This window comes from Acinonyx jubatus, chromosome E3 (assembly GCF_027475565.1).
Source record: "Acinonyx jubatus isolate Ajub_Pintada_27869175 chromosome E3, VMU_Ajub_asm_v1.0, whole genome shotgun sequence".
Taxonomy (NCBI): Eukaryota; Metazoa; Chordata; class Mammalia; order Carnivora; family Felidae; genus Acinonyx; species Acinonyx jubatus.
This window is the reverse complement of record NC_069398.1, coordinates 13,876,654-13,904,443: the sequence shown is the minus strand read 5'-3', so window position 1 is coordinate 13,904,443 and position 27,790 is coordinate 13,876,654. Positions and strand designations below refer to the sequence as shown.

At 44.9% G+C, this 27,790-nt stretch overlaps 1 protein-coding gene and 1 long non-coding RNA gene across 3 annotated transcripts in view; one reads left to right on the top strand and one right to left on the bottom strand.

Annotated features, from left to right (window-relative positions):
- Nucleotides 1-1,626, bottom strand: part of SCNN1B (sodium channel epithelial 1 subunit beta) — a 61,111-nt gene extending 59,485 nt beyond the window's left edge. Inside the window, exon 1 of the mRNA XM_027043032.2 lies at nt 1,473-1,626. The gene's annotated coding sequence lies outside the window, so the exon portion shown is untranslated. The remainder of the gene's footprint in view (nt 1-1,472) is intronic.
- Nucleotides 29-27,790, top strand: part of LOC113594800 (uncharacterized) — a 94,314-nt gene continuing 66,552 nt past the window's right edge. The window contains exons 1-4 of one of the 2 annotated variants that reach the window (XR_008294523.1): nt 29-204; nt 7,251-7,293; nt 7,506-7,655; nt 20,098-20,344. This is a non-coding gene — a long non-coding RNA (uncharacterized LOC113594800). The remainder of the gene's footprint in view (nt 205-7,250; nt 7,294-7,505; nt 7,656-20,097; nt 20,345-27,790) is intronic. The other variant, XR_003415233.2, reaches the window with a different exon arrangement.

The window sequence follows — 27,790 nt, the reverse complement described above, 5'->3', positions numbered from 1 at the left end:
TTGTGCGCATGTACACGTGTGGACGCCTTGTGCGCATGTGTAAATACAAGCACGTGAGAAACGGAGAGGTGAGCACGTTGTACCACAATTTCAGAGCCTGTGACGTTAGTGTACGACAAAGAACGAAAATCTTTCTTAACCCAGAGATGTCGATTTATGGAAAAAGCTGAAGTAGAAAACAGCCCCGGGAATTTTTATGACCAGGTGAGATTTATATGCACAACATGGATAACTCTCAAAGAAATGATAACTGGCGGGCTGGGGATGGTGGAGAGGGGGGCCAAGTTGCAGAATATGGACGGATTATACCATTTATGTTAAACATCTGCCCACAACGTCACTATGCGTTTTAAGTGTAGATCTAGAAGGAACACCCCATGTTGTGCAAGTGGTTTCAGGGAGCAGGGAGGGCAGGGATTGGAAGGTTATAGACTAAGAGGAATGGATGAAGGACCCCTGTGTTCCTTCTGGCATCAGTTCAGTGGGCATCACACAGGTTCAGGTAGGTCGGGTCACTGGGAGATGCCGGGTGGGGGCCACAGAGATGCTGAGACCTCAGGGGGGCATTTCCACACGTCCCCCATGGACTGTGGGAGGGCTCTGCTGCTAGGGAGGAACGAGCCTTGGCTGTCCTGATCCAGGTCCCTGGTGGGCATGGGGTGAGGGACCTGTTGTACCTCTCTTGGGAAGAAACTCTGCTTCCTGCCTAAACTTGTCCGTGCCTCAGTTTCTCCGTCCACGCTGCGGTGGGAAGGGTCTGCTCCGTGCTGCCACACACCCTCAGTTCCCTGGTCCCTGCTTCCCCGGGCACACCGAAGCCAAGCCTTCACGAAGCCAAGACAAGCTCCCAGGACAGACCCCCTCTGGGGAGAGGCAGCTAGGAGCTGGGAACAGGCCTCCTCCCCAGCAGGAGGCCACGCAGACAACACGGGGTCCCCCCCCCCCCGGGTCCCCCCAGGGGCGGCTGACAGGGGAGGCCAGGACGCACGCTCTGGGGTCAGGCTTCTGGGCTCTGTGACTGTCACCGGGACGCAGGCAAGCTTCACCACCCTCTGCCCTCAGTTTCCCCGTCTGTGAAATGGTAACACCACGGAGCCCCACCGCCCCAGGATGCTGCGTGGCTGAAGTCGGGCTGTTCCGCTTCGCGACGCCCAGTGCGGAGCCGGCGCTCTCGGGTTTCGCGGGTGTTACCCTCTGGGGCGACAGCTCACCCCGCCCCTCCGCGCCCAGGACGCCACGGCCCTCTCCGCCGCCCCGACGCTCTTGGGGCTCGCTGGGTTCCCCCTCTTCCCACTCTGGGAGCTTTTGTCACCCCGCAGACCTCCCCCTGCGCCCCGACGCTGGGTCCCAGCGGCGCCGCCGCTAGCGCCCAGACGCCCCCGCGAGGGAAACTGAGGCGGGACCCACGGAGCGCGCGGGGGAAGGCGCCGCGGCAGGACGGTCCCTGCGTTCTCCCGGGGTCGCTGTCATACCTGCTCCTCGCAGCGGCTCCGGGCGGCGACAGAGGCGGCGGCCGGGCGTCTGCGGCGCTGGGACTGGGAGCGCGCGCGGCTACGGGGATGGGGAGGGAGCAGGCGGAGGGGGCGGGAAGCCCGGTAGCGCTCGCGGGCGGAGCTTGGCGGCGCAGACCGCGGGCCGACGCGCGCACGCTCCCGGCCCCGGCCGCTCTCTTCCCGGCCGACCAGCTTCGGCCCCGCACACCCACTCGTGCCCACGGGTCACCCCCATGTACCCCGAGCACCCCGCACCCCTGCCGCCCACTCGCACGCACCCCGCATACTACCCCCCTCCACACACACACCCCGCACGTCCGGACCCCCCACCACACCCACACACGCCCCAATAGGTGCACATAGACCCCCTTACCCGCGTGTTTCTCAGATGAGTCACTGACCCCGCCAGTCCCCCCTGCACATCATAGGCCACGTACTCCCTAACCACTCCGTCCTACCTCGCGGTGTACCAAACACAACACATGTGTGCACCCCTGTTACTTCCACACCACGCCCCACCCCTGGCAGATTACCCTCTGGGCAAGGTGGGGATTTTAGGCAATTTTGCAAGGAACAGGCTCCTTCTTGAAGCTAATGCCCCCCACCCCCAATGTCCATGAACCTCAGCTGACCTATGAGATGGAATTAGCTCACCTCTGATTTCCCAGTGACCTCCTTCTCTCTGTGTCAGCCCCTCCCTCCAAGGTCACTCCTAGATCCCAGTCTTTCCCTGAAGGCCCACCTCTGCATTAGAAATTCAAACACCCTACCTACTGGTTTGGGCCTCTGGGTTTCCTCCCAGTGACCCACCCCCCGCCCTCCCCCCCCCCAACCTGCCCCGTGCACTTCAGCTTTTGCTCACTGTCAGGCTCTCGCCTTTCCTGCAGTCTTCACTTCTTTCCCTCTCTTCTCTTCATCAGGTCATGTTTCCAAAGATGATCACTTTAGCCACTTTCTTGCCAATATGCTTAACACGTTGTTTCTCATTGCACATGCATAGTGAACCCCAAAAGTCAGTCTTCTCCATCCACCATTGAGAGACCAGATTCCTTTTCTCTTGTCCTGTAACAAATGACTACAAATGAATTTGCTTAATACACACAAAATGATTGTCTTACAGTTCTGGAGGTCAGAGATCCAACACCCCTAAAATCAAGAAGAGGGAGGACTGTATTTCTTCTAGAGGCTCTAGGGGAGAACCTATTTCCTTGCCTTTTCTAGCTTGTAAATACTGCCTGCTTTCCTTGGCTTGTGGCCCCTTCCTTTACCTTAAGAGCCAGCAATAGGGGGCCAAGTTTTTCTCCCGTACCATCTGTCCAGTTCTCTCCCTTCGGCATCCTTCTTCCACTCATCGAGACCCTCATGATTGCATTGGGCCTCCCCAGATGATCCTGGATAATCTCTCTATTTCTAGGCCAGCTGATAGCCAAACTTAATTCTATCTGCAATCTTAATTCCCCTGTGCCATGTAATTTAATAGATTTGCAGGTTCTGGGAATGAGGACATAGGCATCTTTGGAAGGCCTTTGTTGTGTCTACTGGAGAGGATGAGCCCTGCTGGAGAAAATTAGTCAACCAAGTTTTTTTGTGGTTTTTTTTTTTAAGAGAGCAAGAGTGAGCATGTGTGCACACACGCACGTGCATGCCATGGAAGAGTGCAGAGGGAGAGGGAGAGGGAGAATCTTAAGCAGGCTCCACACCCAGTGTGGAGCCAATTGTGGGGCTCTATCTCACAATGTTGAGATCATGACCCAAACTGAAATCAAGAGTTAGACCCTTAACTGACTGAGCCACCCAGGTGCCCCAAGATTTTTGACAAGATAAATCTGTGAACTTCTAAAGTAGAAATTTTAGTTTATTATTATTGCTTTTGTAGTAAAGAAGTAATACAAATATGGCATGTTTATTCAATGGAATACTCTATAACACTTAACAAGAACATATTTTATGTATATGAATGTCTATAGACTTCAAAATCGTGACTGAGGGGCACCTGGGTGGCTCAGTCAATTGAGCGTACGACTTCAGCTCAGGTCATGATCTCACAGTCTGTGAGTTCGAGCCCCGTGTTGGGCTCTGTGCTGACAGCTCAGAGCCTGGAGCCTGCTTCAGATTCTGTGTCTCCCTCTTTCTCTGCCTCTCCCCTGCTCATGCTCTGTGTCTCTCTGTCTCAAAAATGAATAAAAACATTTAAAAATTTTTTTCAAAATCGTGAGTGAAAAACAAAAAAATTGGGGGCACCTGGGTGGCTCAGTCAATTAAGCGTCTGACTTCGTCTCAGGTCATGATCTCACAGTTTGTGAGTTCGGGCCTGCTTCGGGCTCTGTGCTGACAGCCCAGAGCCTGGAGCTTGCTTCGGATTCTGTATCTCCCTCTCTCTGCTCCTCCCCTGCTCACACTCTGTCTCTCTCTCAAAAATAAATAAAAGAATTAAAAAAAATTTTTTTTAAAAAGCAAGAAAGTTGGAATAAGAGAGCAAAAGCAAATACTTTTATAGTGGTAAAATTCTGTGACAGATACTGTTCCAGGCACTTATATTAAAACTCACAACAACCTCATGGAATAGGTACCAATGTTATCCCTATTTTACAGATGAAGAAACTGGCACAGAGAGGTAATTGCTCAAGGTCACAGAAGCATCAGAGTAGGAACTTGAACCCAGATAGTCTTAATCCATGGCCTGGCCACTTAACTGCAGCAAACTAATTTGTACAGTATGAATTATTTCAAGTAAATTTTTAAAATATCATAAGGAATTTATAACTATATACTGGAAGGAAACCACCAGAATTCATGATATTCGGAGTTCAGCAACAGGATGGGGACCAAAGGAATTCTAACTTTAGCTGGAAAGTCTAATTACTTACTTAATTAATTTTTAAAAAATACTGAAAGCAAACAGTACAAAATGTTAACTTTTAGTTATGGGTGGTGAGACCCTGGGTGATTGTTTCGTTATTTTTTGTACTTTTCTGTATTAAAAAAAAAATGATCTCTTTAAAAAAATATTGTGGTCTCTGAACCTGGTGCTGTCTCCACATTTTTTTTTTTTAAGATTTTAGTTCTAATCTCTATACTCAACTTGGGGCTCGAACTCACAACCCTGAGATCAAGAGTCACATACTCCACCTTCTGAGCCAGCCAGGCACCCCTCCACATTGTTTACATATTTTCTTATTGTGCTGATTGTTTCCACTTCGTTTCATGTATATTTTTCTGTAAATTATCCTAATATAGGAATTCTCAAAGTTTTCGGTCTCAGGAGTCCTTTGCACTTTTAAATATTATTGAAGACCCCAGAGAGTTTTTGCTCATGAAGGTTACATCCATTGATACTTAACCACATTAAAAATTAAAACAGATACTTAAAAAATATTTTTGATTCATTAAAATATAAAAATAATAAACCCACTACATGTTAACATAAATAAAATGCCTTTATAAAAAATATTTTCCAAAACAAAGAATATTAGTGGGAAGAATGGCATTGGCTAGCAGTTTTGCAAATCTCTTTAATATCTGGCTAAATAAAGGACAGCGTGATTCTGACATCTGCTTCTGTACTCCGACTATTGTGTTAATGTTTTTTTGTTGAAATAAATGAAGGAAATACAGTTTCATATAATGTTACCCACATTGCTTTTGTCAACAATTGCCTATGTCCGTACAGATGTCAACATGGAGAAAAAGGCAAATAACACCTTAGTATTATTATGAAAATAATTTTTTAAACATTTTTTAAATGTTTATTTTTGAGAGAGAGACAGAGCATGAGTGGGGAGGGGCAGAGAGGGAGGGAGGCACCAAATCCAAAGCAGGCTCCAGGCTCTGAGCTGTCAGCACAGAGCCCGCCTCCAGGCTTGAACCCATGAACTGCAAGATCATGACCCGAGCTGAAGTTGGACACTTAACTGACTGAGCCACCCAGGTGCCCCTATTAGGAAAATAATTTTGACCCCCTGTTCCTCTTGACAGGGTTTTGGGAGCCCCACCCCAATGCTGTAAGTCTGTGAACCACACTTTGAAAATGACTGCCCTACTTTATTCAGCTGTAACCATACCAAATTAATATTTGACTATCATTAACCTGCAAAATGGCAATTTCATATGGTTTAACCTGATACGTATTATTTCAGAGGATTTTCCTTTTGGTTCACACGCTGTATTTTCCTGGCCAGGCTCTGGTGTTGGATATTATTGGGGTGTGTCTCCTCCAAGACTGTATTGCTGTGAGCAGCTTTGTACAGATGGCATGTGGTTCTTTTTTTTTTTTAATTTTTTAAAATGTTTGTTTTTTTTGAGAGACAGAGCACAAGTAGGGGATGGGCAGAGAGAGAGGGAGACACAGAATCCAAAGCAGGCTCCAGGCTCTGAGCTGTCAGCACAGAGCACAAAGCAGGGCTGGAACTCGTGAATCATGAGATCACCACCTGAGCCGATGTTGGACGTTCAACCCACTGAGCCACGCAGCCGCCTTTCTTCCTTCCTTCCTTCCTTCCTTCCTTCCTTCCTTCCTTCCTTCCTTCCTTTTCTTTCTTTCTTTCTTTCTTTCTTTCTTTCTTTCTTTCGTTCGTTCGTTCGTTCGTTCTTTCTTTCTTTCTTTCTTTCTTTCTTTCTTTCTCTTTCTTTCTCCTTCATTCCTCCCTCCCTTCCTTCCTTCCTTCTTTCCCTTCTTCCCTTTCTTTCTTTCTAATGTTTATTTATTTTTGAGAGACAGAGAGAGAATGTGTGTTAGTGGGGGTGGGGCAAAGAGAGAGGGAGGCAGAGGATCCAAAGCAGGCTCTGCGCTGACAGCAGAGAGCCCAATAGGGGACTCGAACTCATGAACAGCAAGATTATGACCTGAGGCAAAATCAGACGCTTAACCAACTGAGCCACCCAGGTGCCCCTACATGTCTTTGGGTCATGATTTCCAGTGTGGGGGCGGCTGGCATTGGGGGGTGTCTAGGAACTATGGACAGGTTGCTGTTAGGCTAACAAATGTTAAGGTATGCATTTCAAGCAACTGTGAACAAAGAGTTTTGTTCTCTCAGAGTTGGCTTGGGTTTCTGAAGACTGAACTTGCTTCTTTTTCGACTGAGACCTGGTCTGAGGGATATCAGAGAATGTCCACGAGGACTTTTGCCAGGTGTTTAGAACTATGCATCATTTGGCCAAATTTAAAACCAAAACCAAACTTTTTCTTTTTTTTTTTTTTAATTTTTTTTTTTTTCAACGTTCACTCACCTCTGGGACAGAGACAGAGCATGAACGGGGGAGGGGCAGAGAGAGAGGGAGACACAGAATCGGAAACAGGCTCCAGGCTCTGAGCCATCAGCCCAGAGCCTGACGCGGGGCTCGAACTCACGGACTGCGAGATCGTGACCTGGCTGAAGTCGGACGCTTAACCGACTGCGCCACCCAGGCGCCCCAAAACCAAACTTTTTCTAGTGGAAGAATTGTGGGCTGAATTATGGCACAGTTGGGTGATTTCATGTCTGGATGGATTCATGACTGGTTTGGGAGGCCTCTAAATACCAACCCCCCCACTGAAAAAAATGATATTGAATATTTATATATACTAGTGTGGAAGAATGGTTTTCCTCTTTCCTTTAATCAGGTTAATGCACTTCAAGGAGATGATAAGATAGTAAAAGGGATCCAAGATCAGCCAAGCCTTCCCTGGTGATCAATGGAGTGTTAGATGCTGTGCTTTATAACCGCTATTGAAACAATACTTTGCATTAAAGAATAAGGTAATTTTTTTTTTCTTCTCAGGAGGAGTGAGGCACTGAGCATCCATTCATTTATTCTACTTCAGGTAAGTGTATCTGATTTAGCTCACTTCCTCATCCCTAGTCCATTTCATTTATTACCACTCCATTTAGGATTGGTATAGTCCCAGCTTAGTGATCAGCACATTACATTTCTCTTGGGATGTTGACTGGTTCAAGGGAGGGAATGTGACCCAAGTCAGGTTAACCATAGTCAATGAAACTCTATACAAAGACCTTTTCCTTTGGAGTACCACAGGTTTCAAGTTGTTCAGATGTGGGGCTGCAGCTGTGAAGAGGCTATATAAGAATGGAGCCCATCTGGAAAGATGACAGAGAGAAACTAGGTCATAGTTTCATCATGTGACCCATGTCAAGCATCACCTCAGGCTACCCTTGGACATTGCAGGTGCCTGAAGCTATAAGTCCCCCCCCCCCTTTTTTCCTTCTCAAGCCATCTTGCATTGGGGTTTCTGTTGCTTGCAACCACAAGACTACTAACTGATTCTGGTGAAAATGTTATCCAAACTACAAAAGAAGTTTGGAGGGACAGGTAACATATCTTTTTACAGGATCTTGACGGTCTGGAATGTCTGGCCCTAATCTAAGAAGATAAACTAAGACAAACACAGATGTGAAGTCCTGCAGTTAGGCTCAAACAGATCAGGGCTGTGTTTAAGTACAGAATGGGCAGCCAGGGCTTGGGACCTGTATGACGCCCTGAGATAGAGCTTCTTAGTGATGCAGTGCCACCTGCAGGTCTGGAGGCCCTGGGCGCTGGAGCTCTGGTTTGGTTGGCAGAATCTTTATCCGAGTCTATGGATCAAAGGTGGGTCCCTGGATCTCCAGTCTCATTCCCATAGGCCATAGCACGCTTCGGTGCTCCTCTGCCTCTGACCACAACAAACAGCTGACACCAAGCTGCCCTTTTTGTTATTCTCCTTTCTCTCCCCAGAATTCCCCGGGCCCATGTCCCCACCCCACCCCAATTGTTGCACTACCCCGATTATTGAACTGTGGCGCTATTTGCCAGGCACACGTGTGCTAAGTCTCCTTCTTCCTCCAAAACCAGCCTATGAGGTAGGTTCTATTTTTGTTCTCATTTTATGGATAAAGAAACAGACTTGCAGATGTTGAGGAATTTGTCCAAACTGCAGAAAAAAATAGGTCTCTCTGAAACCAAAGTCCGTGTTTTCATACATTTTGCTAAACTGTGGAGTTGTAAACTGGTAGTCCTATAGAGGGGTGTGTGGGGAATGGGGGAGATCCAGTTTTCAAACCTATTTCGTCACACCACATGGCATTAAAACAATTTTGAGCCAACGTTTAAAAGTCAGGGAATAGCACATAAAAATCAACTTCCTGATTCTCTGGAAAATAAGCAGTCAGGAGGTCTGGTGACACAGGCCTTCCATTCCTGCTTGGCCCGGGACATTTGGAGCTTCAGGGCAGCTGAATGAGCCCCGGTTCCCCATGACCCCCACTCCCGTGGTGCCCAGTGTTGGTGCAGCCGGCCTGCCCACTTGTCTCCGTCCTGTGGGCATTTGAGCTCGGCTTCCCGGCTGGGCCTCTCCCCTCCAACCGGTCTCAAAAGCTTCTGGCCACTGCCAAGCCTGGCAGTTTTCACTTTCTTCCCAGAAATCTAACCACAGAGCCCAGGTCCCACGGGGCACAGCCAGGCTGGCGCTCAGGGCTCACCTGGTCACTTGTAGCACATACCTTTCCATTTTTCTCTGTGTACTGGCCCAGAGAAACAATTTAATCAGCTCCCAAGAGGCCTTGACCTAAAGGAAGAAGATCTGGGAATAGATTCACAACTTTGCTATTGAGGTTTTCAGTTGCATCCGGGAATCCTGAGAAAGGTCAGGTTGTGGCTTGGAGACTTGAAAACACTCGAACACTCTTACATTCTAGGGAGGGAAGACAGACAATAAGCAAATCAGAGAATGTATTTTCTAGATGGTAATAACTGCTATGGAGAAAAAACATTCAGGCCAGAGGAGATTGGACAGAGGTTGGATTTTAGGGAGGATTGTCAATGTAAAGGAGGTGAGAAAGCTAACCCTGCAGATACCTGGAAGAACGTACCAGGCAGAAGGAACAGCAAGTGCAAAGCCCCTGAGGCAGAGAGCTTGCCTGGTGTGTTTGAGGAACAGTAAGGAGGCCAGTGTGTCTGGAGCAGAAGTGAACTAGGAGAAGAGGGGGCTTTAGGAAGCTGGGGAGGAGGGGATAAAACATGTAGGAGGGCCAGTGTAGGGACTGTAATGTTGAGTCATTGAGATGGAGGGCCTTTGGAGGGCTTGGGATGATGCAACCTGACTGAAAAATTTTTAACATTTTTTTATTGTGATAAGATATACATAACATAAAATATGCCATTTTAAGCATTTTTTTTAAATTTATTTATTTTTGGGACAAGAGAGACAGAGCATGAACGGGGGAGGGTCAGAGAGAGGGAGATACAGAATCTGAAACAGTCTCCAGGCTCTGAGCTGTCAGCACAGAGCCTGACCCGGGGCTCGAACTCACCGACCGCGAGATCATGACCTGAGCCACAGTCGGACGCTGAACCGACTGAGCCACCCAGGTGCCGCAGAACTTTCTTCCTTTTTAAGACTGAATGATATTCTATTGCATGTATATATTTTCCATTTACCTGTTGATAGACGTTTTGGGGGCTATTGTGAATAGTGCTATAATGAGCTTGGGTATACAGATATCTGCTTCAGTTCCTGCCTTCAGTTATTTTGGGTATGTCTGGCTAGAAGTTGAAAAGACTCTCTCTGTAAGAATTCTTGAGAATGGACCACAGGGAGGCTAGAGATGAAGCAAGAACAGGGTGGGTGACATGGAGGTAGTGAGAAGTAGTGAGGTTCTGGGTTTATTTTTCAGGGGTAGCTGACATAATTTGCTGGGGGATTGGAGGTGGGACGTGGGAAAATTTAGCACCAAATCCTCCCAAACAATTGGGTATTTAATGAGTCGTGGTCACTTTTTTTGGTTTTGTTTTCAGTTATGTGCCCTTTTATTTTTTTTTATATTTTATTTTTTAATGATTATTATTTTTGTATTGAAGTACAGTTGACACACAATGTTACCTTAGTTCCAGGTGTACAATGTAGCAATTTGACCACCCTGTACTTATGCTGTGCTCACCACAGTGTAACTCCGGCTTGTCATCATACAGTGCTATTCCAGTGTCATTGATTATATTTTCTTTGCTGTGCCTTTTATGCCCAGTGATACTCACTTTTGAAGATTTGAAGCAAGTTGCAGAGTAATGCCTACAATAGGACAATTTATAGAAACCATATAAAACAATAGAGTTCATTTTAATGAGTACATACATGTTTATGTAAATGCAGGGACAAAGTTGTACAAGGGTACACACCAGATTATTAATTGTGGTTACCTCCAGAATGAAAGGGCATTGGGACACCTGGGTGGCTCAGTCAGTTAAGTGGCCGACTTCGGCTCAGGTCATGATCTCGCGGTCCGTGAGTTCAAGCCCCGCGTTGGGCTCTGTGCTGACAGCTCGGAGCCTAGAGCCTGCTTCAGATTCTGTGTCTCCCTCTCTCTCTGACCCTCCCTCGTTCATGCTCTCTCTCTGTCTCAAAAATAAATAAACATTAAAAAAAAATTAAAAAAAAATAGGGCTAGACAGTTTAAAAAAAGAAAAAAGAAAGGGCATTAGCAGAGGTAGGATAGTCAAGGGTAATTTTACCTTTAGCTGTATCACTTTTTCTTTTTAATGTATGAAATTTATTGTCAAATTGGTTTCCATACAACACCCAGTGTTCATCCCAAAAGATGCCCTCTTCGATGCCCATCATCCACCCTTCCATCCCTCCCACCCCCCATCAACCCTCAGTTTGTTCTCAGTTTTTAAGAGTCTCTTACTGTATTACTTTAAAAAAAAAAGTATTTCGTATATCACTCATGTAATTAAAAACTTGAAAATCCCTAAAAAACACACAAAATACAAACTTGAAAAACCCTAATAAACAGTGTTTACACTTAAAAAAAAAAAAAAGAATAGGAGGAGCCTGGTTTGCTTTAGGACCAAGTCCTCTCAGACAACGGAGTGTTGTAATGAGTCAGATTCACTTTTGAAGCTATTTAATTGCTACTGAAGTGGCCTGAAATCACTGGTTCAGCTGGGAAAGAAAACAGGAGATGTTCGTTTGGCTCAGTCTACTGAGAGACAAAGCCTTGCTAGCTAGTGTGGGGCCACAGCCAGCGACAGGCGGGGCAGCCTTAAAGAAATTAGCAATTATGTGGCCTTCAAAACTAGAGTTTAATAGGGGCGCCTGGGTCACCCTGTGGGTTCAGCAGTGGACTCTTGATTTCCGCTCAGGTCAGGAGCCAGGAGTCGGGCTCTGCACTGGCAGTGCGGAGCCTGCTTGGGATTCTCTCCCTCCCTCCCTCTCTCTCTCTCAAATTAAATAAACTTTAGAAAATTAGTTTAACCACGTATGTTACAATAATCGTTTCAACAACAATAAAATAACAACAGGAACTGTTTACCCTTACGTAGTCCTGTTACTGGACTCAGGTTTGGGGGCCCCCACAATGATATGTAGTGAGGCTGTACCCCCAAACCAAAGGCACAGGCAAGGCTTTACTGGAGCTACAGCTGGAGCGCGAAGAAGACACAGCACCAACACAACTCTTAGGCTGGCGTTCCGGAGCGGGGCAGAGGCCCTGCTCCTGTACACGGTTTTGCTCAGGATTCCACTCCCAGCCAATATGCTAACGAGGTCTCTTACTGTCTCATTGTTAAGTGTAAGTCATTATTTAATAGTGAGGTAGCAACTAATGAGACTGGGAATGCTTACAGCATGCTCCCCTGCTCTATAGTTTCCACGGAGCAGCCAGAATAACCCTTTTATGCTTCAATAATCCAGGTCATAGTGGGTACCCGGCTGGCTCAGTTGGTAGAACTCTGTTGTGTAACTCTTGATCTCAGGGTTGTGAGTTCAAGCCCCACATTGGGCGTGGAGCCTACTTAAAACAAAAAAAAAGATTTAAATAATCCAGGTCTTAGTAAGCAAACAGAAAAATGCTGGGTGTGGCAGGACGATGGTAGGGTGGCCCCCAAAGGTTGCCTCTTAGTGGTAACGCCCTGTGTACTCCCCTCCCCAACTGTGTGAGTGAGCTCAAAAGCAAATCTCTCCCCAGTCAAGCCTTTCCATGAGACCACAGCCCCAACCAACACCTTGATGACAGGCTGGTGAGAGACTGCAGGAGAGGACCCAGCTAACCAGACTGGGATTCTTCACCCGGAGAGACTGTAAGATAATAAATGGGAATTGTTTTAAGCCACTACATGGGTAATTTGTTATGTGGCAATGGAGAAGGAACAGGCTAGGGTATTAATTCATTATTTTGAAAATTTATAAAGGGAAAGAGCCAAGCGTATATTATGCTTGTCCTATGCAGGGTAGCCAAATAGGTGGTGTGGGGAACTTTGCATATCTTATGTACATGAAAGAAAGAAGAAAATAAAACAAAATGCCAACACTTTGAAGCTTCTAAAGAATTAACAGATCTAAGCAAAAATCATTTGTGGCTGTTTAGATGATGACATGAGAGGCGATCAAACATTATGCATCTTTTTAAAAATGTTTTTTAATTTATTTTTGAGTGAGGGAGAGAGAGGGACAAGTGAGGGAGGGCAGAGAGAGAGAGACAGGGAGGCAGAGGATCTGAAGTGGGCTTTGCACTGATAGCACACAGCCCATTGTGGGGCCCGAACTCATAAACTGCAAGATCATAACCTGAGCCGAAGTCAGGTGCTTAACTGACTGAGCCACCCAGGCGCCCCTCAACGTTATGCATCTTCTAACGAAAGTACCCAACATTATTTATGAAGTAGTCTTGCCCCTCCCTCCCAAAAGTAAACTTGAATCTGATCAGGTCTCTAGATATAACTACCAATTTATACGAAATCCAGAGGAACATGTTAAATAATACCATGGGGATGTAAGCAGCAAAATTCAGATGGTAGGAAACTCTATGGGACAAATGAGCCAGTTTTTTCAATTGAAAAAGAAAAAAGAAAAATAGATATGAAGGAGAATCCTGGACCCTCAAAAACTTAAAAGTAGAACTACCAGATGATCCAAAAATTTCACGACAGGGTATAAATCCAAAGGAAACAAAATCACTATATTGAAGGGATATCTACACCTCCATGTGCACTGCAGCATTATTTACAATAACCCCAGGACACGGAAACAACCTAAGTGTCCATTGACAGATGAATGGATAAACAAGTTATGGTGTATATATGCCATGGAATACTATTCAACCATAAAAAGAAGGAAATCCTGCCATTTGCAACAACATGGATGGACCTTGAGAGTGTCAGGCTAAGTAAATAAGTCGGACAGAGAAAGACAAAATCTCTGTGATTTCACTTATATGTGGAACCTAAAAACAAACGAAAAAACAAACTCCTAGATAAAGAGATCCAATTTGTGGTTACCAGAGGCAGGGGGAGGAGGGTAGGGGAAACAGGTGGTCAAGAGGTACAAACTTCCAGTTGTACGATAAACACATGCTGGGGGTGTAATGGACAACGTGACGATTATAGTTACCACTGCCGTAGGTATATCTGAAGTTGCTAAGAGTAAATTAAAAAAACTCTTGTCATAAGAAAAAAAATCTTCCTTTCTCTCCTCCTTCCTTCCTTCCTTCCTTTTTTGTATCTACATGAACTAATGGATGTTAACTAAATTTACTGTAGTAATTATTTCACAATTTATGTAAATCAAGTCATTATGCTGTACACCTTAAACTGACACAGTGCCGTCAGTTGTATCTCAATAAAACTGAAAGAATAAAAGGAGAATCCTAGGGACTGAAGTATATTTAAGAGCTATTTTAACAATTGTGATTCATTATTCTTATTCGGATGCTGATTCGTATCAACTCTGAAAATTATTGATAAGACAGTTGGGACAACTGAACACTAAATAGTTTACAATATTCAGGAGTTATTGTTAATTTTTTAGGTGTGATGACAGTCTGTTGTGAGTTTTCTTAAAGGAGCCTTATATTTTAAAGATGTTTATAAATATACTTACAGGTGAAATGATAAGATGTCTGGGAAATTTACCTCAAAATAATCTGTTTGGGTGGTGAGGAAGGTATGGATGAAATAAGATTCAGCATAAATCAGTGATGAGACTGTGTGATGGGTATATGAGTGTTCATATCTCTCTCCTTTTGTATGTTTAGAAATCCAACAACAACAACAATAATAATAAATAATAATAATAAACAATAACAATAACAATAATAATAAATAATAACAATAATAATAAATAATAACAATAATAATAAATAATAATAAACAATAACAACAACAACAACAATAATAAAACAATAATAATAAATAATAAAACAATAACAATAAAAATAAAACAACAAAAATAACAAAATCATGTCCCTCCTTCAATGTTTCTCATCTCAGAGTAAAAGCTGGAATGGCCTGGAAGTTTCCCCATTATCTGTGACCCTTCTTCGCCTTCACCACTTCTCTGAGCTCATCTCCTACCGTTCTCCCTCTTGTCATTCCACATGACCCTCATTGGCCTCCTTGTTGCTTCCTGAATAACTTGAAGCATGCTCCTACCTCAGGACCTTTGCACTTACCATTCCCTCTGTTTTAAACCTTTGCTCCTCTACCAGGTATCCCAGTGTTTGTTTTTCTCACATTTTTTAGAGCTCTGCTCAAATGTCAATCCCTCAGGAAAGTCTTCCTAGATTATCCCCCATAAAATAGCAGTGTCTATCCAACATAGATGTTCTTCTTGTCCTTTTTTTCTTGCCCTTGTTTTTCTGCATAGCACTTGTCACCACTTGACCTACATTATACTGTACCTGCTTGATTGTCTTTCTTCACCTGGATGCAGTTCCAGGAGGGCAGGAAAGGACTTTAAATTTTTTTCAATCACTATAGCTCCAGTGCCTAAATCAGTGCCTGGTACATAGTAGGCGCTCAATAAATATTTGTGAGATAAATGAATGCTTGTTGAGCCTGCTCTTGTCTTTTGTTCTTTACTGTGAATAATTTCTTTTCTTTTCTTTTTTTTTTAAAGTAGGCTCCATGCCTAACGTGGGACTTGAACTCACAACCCTGAGATCAAGTGTCATGCTCTACCGACTGAGCCAGCCAAGTGCCCCTATTATGGATAATTTCAAGCATGCAGAAAAGTAGAGAGAATCATATTATGAGTATCCATATATATATATTACTTAGATAAAACAACTGTGAACGTTTTGCCATATTGGGTTTGGCCAAAGTATTTTAAAGTATGTATAATCAACGTGACATTTCATCCCTAAATCTTTCAATACGCACCCTTTAACAAAAATCAGACACTTCTTTACTTAGCCATGTTAACCATTGTAACACCTAACAAAATGAACCTCAAATCATCAAATTCTGTCATATCTACACTTACCCCAAATGTCTTTTACACTTTATTCAAACCAGGACCCAATCAAGGTCCACAAACTGTGTTCAGTCATATCTTTTACGTCTCTTTAAGCCTAGAATTGCTTCTCCTCCCTCTCCTCCCTTTTTTCCAGGTCATTGACTCACTGAAGAAATGAAGTCTATTGTCTTACTGGTAGAATGCCCTTCCTTCTTGGCTTGGTCTGACTGCTTTCTCGTGATGTATTTAACTTGACCCTCTAGCTCCTGTATTTCCGGTACACTAGAAACTAGATCTAAAGACTTGATCAGATTTTAGCAAGACATTATTGGCAAGAATTCTTCCTAGATGGGGCTGTCAGTGTCCTGTTGCATCACACCAGAAGGTTCAGAGTGACTGGCTGTCACATGAGTGAAGCTAAGATTGATGAGTGGGTTCAGATGGTGAAAACCTGATCCGTGCATTGTCAAGTTATTTCTTCACTTATAACCAGTAAGACCTCTGTGGGCCCATGATTGGCATCATGTGACTATTCAGTCTTCCTTGAACCTTTCACCTCAGGGTGTCAGCATCCGATAATGATCATTGCCTGAGTCAGTTCTTTCATCAGGGGTTGCAAAATTGTAATGCTATTATTCCTTCACCATTTACGAGGGGGCATTTTTGTGTAAAGAAGAGCTTCTAGGGGCACCTGGGTGGCTCAGTTGGTTAAGCATCCGACTTTGGCTCAGGTCATGATCTCGCGGTTTGTGAGTTTGAGTCCCGCATCGGGCTCTGTGCTGACAGCTTGGAGCCTGGAGCCTGTTTCCGATTCTGTGTCTCCCTCTCTCTCTGCCCCTCCCCCGTTCATGCTCTGTCTCTCTCTGTCTCAAAAATAAATAAAAAACGTTAAAAAAATTTTTTTTAAATACAGTTAAGATGTTTCATTCCATTGCATTCATTATTTTTTAAAAATAACCTTTGGGGGGACCCTGGGTGGCTCAGTCAGGTTAAGCGTCCCACTACAGCTCAGGTCCTGATCTCAGAGTTCAGCCCCACATCCGGCTTTCTGCTGTCAGTCCAGAACCTGCTTTGGATCCTCTGTCTCCCTTTCCCACTCAGTCTCTCTCTCAAAAATAAATGAATTAAAAAAAAAAAAAACGACCTTAGAATTCTGGAATAATTTTATATTTGTGGAAAAGTTGCAAAGATAATACAGAGAGTTCCTACGTGCTTTTCGGGTTCCTTTAAAAAACTGATAAATCAATATTGATGCATTACTATTATATATATAGATTTTTTAAAGGTTTTATTTTTAAGTACTCTCTATGCCCAGCATGGGGCTGGAACTCACAACCTCGAGATCAAGACTCCAATGTTCTACCAACTGAGCCAGCCAGGTGCCCCAATACGTCACTATTATCTGAACACCAAAGTTTGATTTAGACTTTAGTTTTCCCACTAATGTCCTTTATCTGTTGCAGGATCCACTCTAGGATCATTCATTCATTCATTCTCTTTGATGCTTACAAATTACCCAATTCAGTCAAGTGGGAGCCCTGTCGGAATGGTTCCGGAGCCTGTCTACTTGACTGTGACCCTAAGTAGTCTTTGATAAGCTCCTGTGCTTTCTGGCCCAACACGATGTCCCAGGCTCACCTGGATTTGATTTCATTGCCGACAGTTAACAAGAGGTGGATTTAACTGGAGAGTTTAGGATTTTCAGTTTTTTCCTGAAAAGTCAGCTGACCTGGCAACACCGAATGTGCATTCCTGCTTGGCAGAAATTGGCCGCAGCTCAGGAGGGCTGCCCCATTTAGACAGGGTGTGTGCACAGCCCTCCGGTTTGACACACGCCTCACCATTCCCTATGACCAGTCTGTGCCGTGCCTCCCTGTAAGCTGCCTGGATTCTGTAGGCATTTGAGGTCGCTCTCTCCCTGCTTTCCTCCCTCCTGTCTTTCCTTCCTATTTGTGCAGTGCCTCTTAAACACGACCACTCTGTGAGGTGCTGGGGTTCCAAAGGCAAACAAGACAATATGTGGGGTATCTTGCTTGTTTGATCTCAGATCTGTTCCCTGACCTTTTGCAAATGCTGTTTCCCAGGCACCGCTCCCAGCTGGCTCCCAGCTAAGTTGAGCCAGAAAGAGTGACGGGGGTGGGGTGGGGGGCGGGGGGAGAGTTGTTAGATTGGACAACGGGAGGAGCTAGGATGTTCCCCTCTTCCCAACTCCAGGGAGGAATTTTCAGCAGAGGCTGAGTCTCCTCCGTGGCTTAGCTCCTCACCTGGCAACCCCTGCTGTGCTTCTGGCTCCTCGGTGGCCCCAGAGAGGGACGCTGCCTCTTCCCCGTGACAGCAGCTTCCCACTGTTGCTAAAGCCCACGGTTGCCCCACCATCACCGACTCGGCTGCTCAGCTGTGGGCTCATCTGTGTAATCGGTCCCTTGTGTGAATTTCCCTCTGTTCGAAAACCCTAGAATGGTTTCTGTCTTTCGGATACAAAAGATCTGGCTCCTAATCTCCCGGAGCACATACTGGTTCCTTCACCTGCACTTACTGGCTTCGTGACTCTTGGCAAATTATTTAATCTCTCTCAACCTCAGTCTTCCTTGTCAGGAAAATAGGAAAATGTAGTACCTATCTCATACGATTGTTGTGAGGATTAAATGCAGTGATGCGTATAAGGTGCTCAGCTCAGTCCCTGGAACATAACGCACCTTCGGAAATGCTACTTACTCTTATGCTTTAGGGTACAAACCATACCTGACTCCGCCAGGGACTTCTTTCTCTGTGGCTCCACAGACACACAGCTGCTGTTTATTGAGCACCTTACTATTACCAAGATCCTGTTTACTTTTTAATTTTTTTTTAAGTTTATTTACTTATTTTGAGAGAGAGAAAGAGAGAGAGGGAGAGAATCCCAAACAGGCTCCGCACTGTCAGAGCAGAGCCCAAGGTGGGACTTGAACTTACAAACCGTGAGATCATGACCTGAGCTGAAATCATGAGTCAGACACTTAGCCGACCAAGCCACCCAGGCACCCCACTCAGGTGCCCCTATTTTTTATTTTTAAAGTGTATTTACTTATTGGGGGAGAGAGAGAAAGAGAGAGAGAGGGAGAGAGAATCCCAAGCAGGCTCTGCACTGTCAGCTCAGAGCCCGATGCAGGGTTTGAACTCACAAACTATGAGATCATGACCTGAATCGAAACCAGAAGTCAGAGGCTTAATCTTGATAAATATCTTTAAGGTATAGGTATTAATATTTTCCCCATTTTCCAGAGAAGGAAGTAAAAGCACAGAGTTTGAACTGCTTGCTCAAGATCTCACAACTGATACAGGCATGGTTAACCTGAGTAAGCTGCCTACAGTGCCCATGCTCTTTAACCTGTATATAAACTTTGCCCAATGTGTTTGACCCCATTTGTTATAATATGTAAAAAATAGATGTCTGTCCCCTCCAGGAGCTCACGGTCTAGCTGGGGAGACAGGCTTGGGAATTGCTAAGCACGATGCAGTGTGGTGTAAGCTAATCATTCTTTTGTGTGCTTGTTCATTCAATCAATCATTCATCCATTCAGCAAGGTCTGGACACCAATAATAGGCCAATCCCTGTGCTAAGGGCTGGTGAGGAGGCTGATGTAGGCTTGGGGGACCCAGACCTGCACACCTTCTCTAGCCACTGAGCGCAGGGTGGTGGAATGGGAGGCTTCTAACTTTTCCTGATTTTATTCCTCCAAAGCACAGGGCTTTGGAGTCAGACGCGGTTGCATTTGCCTCCTTCTTCTTGATTTACTTGCTGTGTGACCTCTTGCAAATCACTTAACCTCTCTGTGCTTACTTAAACATGTAAAACAGGGGATAATAGTAATACTGCACAGGCTTAATGTTAGGGCAGAATGAGATGATGAATTCAATGCTCTTAGAGTGCTGGGTATACAGGAAGGGCTTAATTGTTAGTTGTTAGTATTATTTGTTGATGACGTGGTTGATTGCCCGTGACCACCAACAATGGAAAACTTTTGTTCTAAATACTGTGTCCCTTACTTTGCCAAAGTTTTGCTGGTCTAACAAGCAGATGCATTCCTTCTGGCTTTTGAACTGACAAGTCTCAGCAGGGTGAAAACAATGCTAGCAGGCATGACAGACAAATCGTTGTTGAAGACACAAAGTCGGCTGTTGATTTCCAGGTGCTAATGTAGAAGCAGTGGAGAGGGCTCCAAGGTCTGCAGCCTTCCTCCGCCCTCCCAGCAAGCCCGACCCTGCCTGGCTCCAGATCAGTCATGCCTGGATGGGATTAAAGAGCCTCAACCCATTCTAGTGGAGAAGATTTGAATTTCATTCCACAGACTTGGATGGGAAACGACGTAAGACTGTTTACTTTTCTGTAGCAACGTAATTTCTTTTTCTGGCTTCTTCTTCCAGGAAACAGAAACTTACTGTCAGCCAATGTCAAGTCTAATGATGACCCATATGCTGAAGACTCCCAAATAAATATCTCCAGCATCTTCGCTGAAATCTAAGCACACACTTATCTGTCTTCTTGACCGTGTCACATGGATGTTCAACAGGCATCTCCAAATGAATAATTATCCAAAACGGAACTCTGGAATTTTCTTCCCAACCCTGCTTTTATAGTTTTCTCCATCACTGGAATTTCTAACATCATGGGGTAAGAGGAGCATTTTTGTTGTTGTTGTTGTTGTTGTTATTCATAATTAGTCTTTTCCAACCAGACTTGAGTTTATGCTAATGAGGTGACTCTTGGTGGGCCCTTGGATAGTTTCAAACGGGACTGGTTGCCAGATGAGCCAACCCTGGCATTAGAGGTTTGGAACTTTCTACTCTATCACCTCCCTCCACTTGCTGGGAGGAGACAGGGCCTAGAGATTAAATTATTGGACACTGGTAAGTAACTCAGTCAATCATGCCTAAATAATGGGACCTCCATAAAAACTCCCAAATGATGGGGTTTGAGGAGCTTCTGGGCTGGTGATCACAAAGAGGTGCTGGGGGGGTGATGGCACATTCTGAGAGGACATGGGAGCTCTGCGTGTTCTCCCCCAGTGCCTTGCCGCATGCATTTCTTCCATTCATCTGTTTTGGACTTGTGTCCTTTATAACAAACCAGTAAGTGTAGGGGCACCTGGGGGCTCAGTCGGTTAAGCATCTGACTTCGGCTTAGGTCATGATCTTGCAGCTCATAGGTTTAAGCCCCTCATCAGGCTCTGCCCTTATAGCTGGGAGCTGAGAGCCTGCTTCAGATTATGTGTCTCCCTCTCTCTCTGCCCCTCCCCGGCTCACACACTCTCTCTCTCTTTCTCTCTCTCTGTTGTATAAATAAACATTAAAAATATTTTAATTAAAAAAAATAAAATAATAAACCGGTAAATGTAAATAAAATGTTTCCCTGAGTTTTGTGAGGGAAAATGTTCTAGGATATTATCAAACATGTTCTAGGATGTTCTAGGATGTTATCAAACCCGAGAGGTGGTTGTGGGAATTCCCAACTTTGTTGCCAAGGTGGACAGAAATGTGGATGCCATGGGCACCCACAGCTTATGACTGGCATCTTATGGGACTGAGTCCTTAATCTGTGGGGTCTGAACTAATTCCAGATAGCTAGTGTCCAAATTAAATTAAATTCCAGGGCAGCCAGTTGGTGTCCAGAGACTCTGAAAATGGGTCGATGGAGAGAAAAAAAACCTCCCATGCATTTGGTGCCAGAAACGTTGTGAGTAGAAGCAGATCTTAGTAGTACTGCCCCATTAGAATGCAAACTCAATACAGGCAGGGGTCTGGGGATGTCTGGGACACCCCAGAAGTGCTTGCCTGTCACATAGTAAGTGCCTAATAAATATTTGTTAAATGGATGAATTTGGAGTTCGCCACTCTTTTCCCCAGGATAGTGTTTAAGTTCCAAAGAACTTACAAAGTGCCAAGATGTTGAGGAAAGGTGTCTTCCTTCCTTGTTAAAGCAAAGAACACCTTCTGCTGACATACCAAACACCCCTTCAAGACGGTCTGATCCCTCCCCTCTTTCACGGCTGTGCCCCTAATGTGCTGCCCACTCCTTCTGGTCAGTCCTCTGCAGTCTGGCTCTCACACAAGTCACCGACTTCCCCAATGAATGGATGGTTTTCGGCCCTTAATTTACTTTCCCTCTCTGCAGGTTTTATCCTGTGGACCACTCACGCCTTCATGAATTTTTTTCTTAAAAAATGTTTAAAAAAATATTTATTTACTTATTTATTTTTTTTGAGAGAGAGACAGAGCGAGAGCAGGGGAGGGGCAGAGAGAGAGGGAGATAGAGAATCCAAAGCAGGCTCCAGGCTCCAGGCTGTCAGCACAGAGCCCGACTTGGGGCTCGAACCCACAAACTTCTAGATCATGACCTGAGCCGAAGTCGGACAGTTAACTGACTGAGGCATCCAGGCACCCGCAAATTGCTTGTTTTCTTGATTTTCATGATGCAATGTGTTAATTTTCTTTTGTCTTACGTAGCTGGTTGTTTCCTATTAGATGCCTATGTGAGCTCCACTTCCACACAGGGCTTCATGCCAAGCCTTCTTCCCTTCTCTCCCCTCCCCTCTCCCCGCCTCCCCTCCCCTCCCCTCCCCTCCCCTCTCCCCCCTCCCCTCCCCTCCCCTCCCCTCTCCCCCCTCCCCTCCCCTCCCCTCCCCTCTCCCTCTCCTCTCCTCCCTTCCTCTCCCCTCCCCTCCTTTCCCTTTCCCTCCTCTCTCCTGTCCTTCTTCCTGCCTGTAAAGTGAGCTCACTGACTTTCATGACTACCTCCTGGGCTTAAATCCTTCTCTTAATCTTCAGACCCAATTCGATGGCCTGCAGGGGATCCCTCTCTAAATGTCCCATAGACACCACAAATTCCACAAGTCCAAAGTTTAAAAACCCTCCAGACAGAGTTGCCCTTCCCGGCAAATGGATTCATGGACTCACCAAACATTCACTGGTCCAAGATGGAAACCCAGCACAATTCCTGCCTGCCCTTTGCTTAGTTGCGTATCTAATCCATCATGAATTCTAGAAATCCCGCTTCCTGATAATCTAGAACTGTCCACGTCTTCCTACAGGCAATCCCATAGCTCACGTTGCCGTCTCTTCTCAGACGGCTGCTCTTCTGGTATCTTTTCAGGTCCCCTGAACCAAAGAGATGTTTCTAGAGTACAGACTTGATCCTCATATGAAACGCCTTCCATGGCTTTGACTCTTCTCGGAATAAATTCCTGAGCCCCTGCTTACAATGACCTGCTTGATATAGCCCCTACCACTGTTCCACCACCACGGCTTGCCTTCTGCCCTCTGGACAAGCAGAACTTCTTTCTTTCCCTCAACCTGCCATGATTTTCAGTGCTTTGCATTTTTGTTTTTAATTTTTTTTTAAGTTTATTTATTTTGAGAAAAAAAGTGAAAGAACACAGGCAAAGGAGGGGCAGAGAGGGAGAGAGAAGATCCTAAGCAGGCTCTGCACTGTTAGCGTAGAGCCCAATGTGGGCCATGAACCTACAAACCACGAGATCATGACCTGAGCTGAAATCAAGAGTTGGATGCTTAACAGACTGAGCCACCCGGGTGCCCCTCAATGCTTTGCATTCTTAAAGGAAGATAAGTGTTGTTATGTATTTATTTATTATTTCATTTTTTAAATACATTTTTTAAAAGTTTATTTGAGAGAGAGTGAGAGAGAGCAGAGCAGGAGAGGGGCAGAGAGAGAGAGAAAGAGAGAGGGAGGGAGACAGAGGATCCTGAGGGGGCTCTGCACTGACAGCAGAGAGCACAGTTTGGGGCTCAAACTCACAAACCGTTAGATCGTGACCTGAGCCAAAGTTGGACACTTAACCGACTGAGCTCACCCAGGTGCCCCTATATTTTTTTAAGTTTATTTTTTTAGTAATTTTTACACCCAATGTGAGGCTTTAACTCATGACCCCATGATCAAGAGTCACATGCTCCTCCAGTCAAGCCAGCCAAGTGCTGCATTCTTGCTGGCAGGGATATTTGTCTGCAAAACTGCCTTTCCCAATTTCTCTTTCATCTCCTTCATTTCTTCCCTTTGTCTGGTAACTCTTGTGTATCCACCAAGCATCTGCTTAAAAATTATCCCTCTAGGAAGTTTTCCCCATCTTTCCAAGTCTGGTGCAGCACAGAGTGCTATGTGTTCACCAAACTCAGGTTCTTTTACTTCTTGGGCTTGTAGCTGGACTGTATTTCCCAGGCTTCTGTGCAGATGGTGGAGTCATGTGACTCATGGCTTGAACACCTATTCAAATCTCACCTAATAAAAACCTCCTGTGTCACCCCCGACTTCAGTCTCTCTTTTCCTCCTCTGCCAGATGGATGCAGGGGACACCGTGGAGAACTCTAATACCTCAGGGGAAGGCAGTGGAGCCATTAGGAAAAGGGGTCTGGATCCCTGCATGACTGTGTGGAGCAGAGCCCCGCCTGCCTTCTCCCCAACCAGCATTTAATTGTAGCATGAGTGAGAAATAAACTGGATTGTATTGAGTCATTGAGACTTGGGGGTAGTTATAGCAGTTAGCCTACCCTGATAAATGTATTCAGATTAATTGTTCTTCTCTCCCCACCCCCCCATTCTCCCATGGAATCCTTTACCTCCCACCCCAGCACTTAGCATATTGAATGGCAACAGCCTCTCACCTGTCTGTCTCTTCACCTGACCATGAAGCTGTGGGAAGACAGGGATGGACCATGCCCGTCTCGTCTTAGGTGTAAGCCGGCATTCAGCTCAGCACCTGGCTTGTTGCAGCCACTAAATAAATATTTGTGGAATTGCTTTGTGGTTGTTGAGCTCTCTGTTCCTGAATGCGTGTTTTGGTAAGTTGCCCAGGACTGGGATTCCTCCTGCATCTTGCAGTCCTCTCCTGACACCCAGGACCTGCCTTCCAACCAGTCTGGTAGCTGGGGCTCCCAGATGACACAGCCCCCGAAGTTGGTCCACCTCCCGGAATTCCCAATATTGCCACCGTTCCCAGGCTTGGGCCTCCGCCCACCTGTCAGGATCCCTGACACTGCCTGATTGACTCATGTCTGCTGTCTGCCTTCTGGATGTCACATTTCCTTCTGCTGGACTGGATTTCTTCTCAAGTCTTGTGACTTTTCTAGTTGTAAGCCGAGGCTCTGACAATAGGACAATCACCAAGACATGTTTTAGCAAAAAGAAATGGGGGCAGGAAACAGGGCATACGGTGTGCAATCACTTGGGAAAATTTAAAACAGATAAAGTATTTTGGAATTTGCATGAAACATCTTCAGAAGAACACATCAGAAAACCAGAAACAGTGCAGAGGTAGGGGGTGGGGAGTATTGTATAAGAATGAAGAAAACGGTAGAAGGTCACACTGCTGAGTTTTATAGGTTACCAGGGAGGGATGTGAGGGGAGAACGAGAAAAGGTGAGAGTACCAAGAAAAGAAGAACAGAAAAGGCTGCGCTAAAAATGCACAACGTGATTCCATTTTTGACTTAAGAAAAATTACGTCGTGAACATGGGTACACATCTAAGGGGAGAAAATTCACATGCAAGCAAACCTACCAAGCAAAACAAGGCCACAACAATCACAAAATATATACCATGGGTGGAAGATCAGGAAATTCACGGAAGACCACAACAGTGTTAAAACTCGGGCTCCCGGAGACTGACCTGGATTATTATCCTGGCTCCACCCCTTTCCTACCACAAGACTCTGGACAAGTTCTTTAATCCCTCTGAACCTCAACTTCTTCCTCTGTAAAATGTGGGTAATAACAGTGTCTTTCTCAAGGGCCGCTATGAGGCATGAATATGGAATGAGGTCATGTCTGGAAAACACTTAACCCCATGACTGATGTGCCATAAGGGCTTAATAAATGGGGGTCACAAACATTCCAGGGCCAGCATGCCATGAATCTCTGGCTGTTCCTTGGTTCTACCAGGCTTACCGGCCTGGCCAAGAGTAGCGGCCCAGATGTGCCCCCCATGAAGACAGACTTGCCAGCCTCAACACCCCTTCCTGTGGTCTAAAATGCAGACTCTGGGGCAAGACTACTGCACCAATTGCTAGCCGGGGGAACTTGGCTCAGGTTTCCTTCTTTCTCATGGGTGCAGAATATTCCATTGCAAATATACCACATATTCTTGTCCTCCAATTCTTTTTTTTTTTTAAGGGTTTATTTATTTATTTTGAGAGAGCGAGTGAGCAGTGGAGGGGCAGAGAGAGAGGGAGACAGAGAATCCCAAGCAGGCACTGTCAGCACAGAGCCCAACATGGGGCTTGAACTCATGAACCGTGAATTCATGTCTTGAGCTGAAATCAAGAGTCAGACGCCTAACCAACTAAGCCACCCAGGTTCCCCATTGTCCTCCGATTCTCAATGTCAACTTTATCGTATAATAAATTCCTAAATGTACTTGTGTCTGTTGCTGAGCCATCTGCTCTACTGCACTTTTTTTTCTGTACTAATGCCACACTATTTAACTATTATTAACTACAGTAATATTAGGTTTTTACTAAAGGGCAAAGCCCCTTTCACACCTTCTATTTTTCAGAGTATTCTAGTCCATGCTTGTCTTTTTGGTCTTCTGGATGAACTTTGACTTGGTGAAATCTGCATCCCTACTTCCAAAATAAGAATTCTTTTGGAGTTTGTTTGGCCTGTCTTTGTGCAGTGTGGATGCTTTGACAATTCTTGTGTTCCTATTTAGCAAGATGGACAGTTTCTCCATAAAGGATTATCAATCTTCCTTAATAAAATTTTGTAGTTAAAAAAATAATTCCTGTATATTTTTGCTAGTAAGCCACAAAAAAAAATCTGCGTGTGGAAGTTTGTGGGAAAACCTGATAGATTTGCCTACATAAAAATTAAAAACCTCCACATGGTAAAAAGTACTGCTATCACAATTAGGACCATTGAGGGAAATTGAGGGAATTACTTGCAACGTAAATGACAGAAGAGGGTTAATATCTTTTCATTATTCTTGAAAAAAAATTTTTTAATGCTTATTTTTGAGAGACAGAGCACGAGTGGGGGAGGGACAGAGGGAGAGGGAGACACAGAATCCAAAGCAGGCTCCAGGCTCTGAGCTGTCAGCACAGAGCCCGACACGGGGCTCAAACCCGCATGAACCGTGAGATCATGACCTGAGCTGAAGTCAGACGTTTAACCCACTGAGCCACCCAGGCGCCCCTCATTATTCTTTCTGAGAGCTCTTATAAATAGGAAAAGAGGTATATTCGGTTAGAAAAATGGGGAAAGTATGTGAACGGATAACTGGCAAAGGAATAAATGCAACTAGCCAATAAACATATGAAAAAAATCTACCTCAAATGCTGTCAATTAGAGCATCAAAGAGACATTTTTCATCTAGCATAGATTTTAAAGAGTAATGCTACTCAAATACTGTTGTCAAGTATTTGAGAAAAAATACACACGTAAAACAGTGGGGTTGTTCATCCTTCTGGGTGGCAATTTGGCAAGATGGACAGAAAGCCTTAAACATATTCATGTTCTAATAAAGAAAATGATAGGTGTGTCCAAACATTAATATTTATTTATAATAGAAATACATTGGAAACAACCTATTTGTCAAATAGCAGGGAATTATTTAAATGGGACCTGGTACATTCTGAATTGCAATGCCACCATTAAAAATTATGGGGTGGCAGTATTTGACCTGGAAAAATATTAATCATGTGTCATTAAATCAGTGGCTCTCAGCGGCACCTGGGTGGCTCAGTTGGTTAAGAGGCCAACTTCAGCCCAGGTCATGATCTTGTGGTTCATGGGTTCGAGCCCCACGTGAGGCTCTGTACTGACAGCTCAGAGCCTGGAGCCTGCTTCAGATTCTGTGTCTCCCTCTCTCTCTGCTCCTCCCCCAACTCATGCTCTGTCTCTCTCTCTCTCTCTCTCTCTCAAAAATAAGTAAATGTTAAAAAAAATTCAATCAGTGGATCTCAAGCCTGGTAGTATATTAGAGTCACCTGAGAAACTTAAAAAAAAAAAAAAAGTCAATGCCCAGGACCCATAGCCAGAGATACTAATTCCACTGGTCTGAGCTAAGACACAGGTACCAGTACTTTTTTTTTTATTAAATTAAAATTTTAACT